The sequence below is a fragment of the Echinops telfairi genome, unplaced genomic scaffold (genome assembly GCF_000313985.2).
Source record: "Echinops telfairi isolate 266 unplaced genomic scaffold, ASM31398v2 ScPeMD7_18;HRSCAF=68, whole genome shotgun sequence".
NCBI lineage: Eukaryota > Metazoa > Chordata > Mammalia > Afrosoricida > Tenrecidae > Echinops > Echinops telfairi.
In genome coordinates, this window is record NW_022103915.1 from 75,111,503 (window position 1) to 75,113,903 (window position 2,401).

Below are 2,401 nucleotides of genomic sequence, written 5' to 3' on the forward strand. Positions count from 1 at the left end.
AAAAATAAAGAACTAGAAAGAAGAAAAAAAAAAGAAGTACGGCCAGAGCATTCTTTAGTGGAAAGAATGGCAAGACTTTTGTTTTACATAAATAGGAATATTGTTAGGAGAGACCAGTCCCTGGAGAAGGACATCATGTATGGTAAAATAGAGGGGCAGCAAGAGAGAAAGGCCCTTAACAAGGTGGATTGGCAGTGGCTACAGCAATGGGCGTAGGGACAATTGTGAGGATGGTGCAGGGCTGGGCAGTGTTTCATTCTGTTGGGCATGTTGCTATGGGTCAGAGCTGACTCGATGCTCCCTAACAACCCCTTTAGCCTAGCCAGAATGGATTCTATTTGCTGCAGTCAATTCCTAATGTACACAAAAGGATATTTAACACCAGACTGGGTGTGGTCAGAAAAAGTTTCCAAGAGAAGATAATGTTACATGAATCTTAAATAAGGAGTAAATTTTGGTCAAATGGAGTGAAAAACAAAAGGAAATGCATCGGGTGTTCAAGGGTGAATGCTAGGCATTGAAGATAGAAGGGCAGACAGGAGTGTGTTCGTGAGGGCCTGATATGTCAGGCTAAGCGATTTGAGATTGATTCATTGAAGTCATTGGAAACTGTAAGCAAATAAACAATAAGCAGATTTGCATGTTAAAAAGACATCTCTGCAGAACTGTGAAGTGTAGATTGGCACAGCTGGGGAGTGAAGTGGGAAACGTCATCAGGAGGAAATTGCAATAATTCTGGCAAGAAATATTGAATATTGAGAAACTAGCTCAGAGACAGAAGGAGCAGAATGTTGGAAAGAGATTTGAGAAGTCTTAAAGGCGCAGAACCTCTGAAGCTCCAAGACCATCTAAGGCAGTGGTTCTCCACCTTCCTAATGCCGTGACCCTTTAATACAGTGCCTCATGTTGTGGTGACCCCCCAACCATAAAATTATTTTCATGGCTACTTCATAACTAATTTTGCTATGGTTATGAAGTATAATGTAAATATCTGATATGCAGGATATATTTTTATTGTTACAAATTAAACATAATTAAAGCATAGTGATTAATCACAAAACAATATGTATTTATATATTGTGAAATATTTATTTCTAATTACAAATAAATGAAATTTTGTCTTAAAGCATGGTGTAGCATGGGTAAGAGTGTTCACACCAGCTACTCGTATGTGGGCATATCTGCATGTGGGCGGACCCGCCGGGAGACGGATAGAGGAGCGGTGTCTCAGTTCCTAAGACCATGGAAAATATGTGTTCTCTAATAGTCTTAGGCGACTTCTGTGAAAGGGTCGTTTGACCCCACAGGTTGAGAACCGCTGATTAAGTGTTTGAGCAATGTGAGGAAAATGGCTTTGCCCAGGGGCACACTGGTGAATCAAAGACAATGCCATCTAGTTAGACATGGAACAAAGAATGGAGAATGAGTCTGGTGGATGAGATAAAGACTTCACATTTTTTTTTTGAATCATTTGATTGGGGGCTTGCACAACTCTTATTATAATCCATCCATCCATCCATCCATTATGTCAAGCACATTTGTACACTTCTTGCCATCATCATTCTCAAAACATTTTCTTTCTACTTGAACCCTTGGTATCAGTTTCTCATTTTTCCCCTCCCTCCCTCATGAACCCTTGATAATTTAGAAATTATTATTTTTTCATGTCTTACACTAACTGATGTCTTCACCACTTTTCTGTTGTTCATCTCCCTGGGAGGGAGTTATGTGACCAGTTCCCCCTTTGTCCCCCAACTTTGCCCTTATACTCCTGGTATGGCTACTCTCAATATTGGTCCTGAAGGGTTCATCTGTCCTGGATTCCCTGAATTTCCAGCTCTTATCTGTACTCATGTATATGATCAGGTCTAGCCGGATTTGTAAGGTAGAATTGGGGTCATGACAGTGGGGCGGGGAAGGAAGCATTAAAGAACTAGAGGAAAGTTGTATGTTTCATCGGTGCTATACTGCATCCTGACTGGCTCTTCTGCTCCTCATGACCCTTCTGTAAGTGGGTGTCCAGTTGCCTACAGATGGGCTTTGGGTTTCCACTCTGCATTCCCCCTCATTCACAATGATATGATTTTTGTTCTGTGTCTTTGATGCCTGATACCTGATCCTATTGACACATCATGATCACACAGGCTGGTGTGCTTCTTCCATATGGGTTTTGTTGCTTCTCAGCTAGCTAGTCGCTTGTTTTTCTTGAAACCTTTAAGACCCCAGACACTATATCTTTTGGTAGCCGGGCACCATCAGTTTTCTTCGCCACATTTGCTTATGCACCTGCTTTGTCTTCAGCGATCATGTCAGGAAGGTGAGCATCACAGAATGCCAGGTTAATAGAACAAAGTGTTCTTGTGTTGAGGGAGTGTTTGAGTAGAGGCCTGTGTTAGTCTGG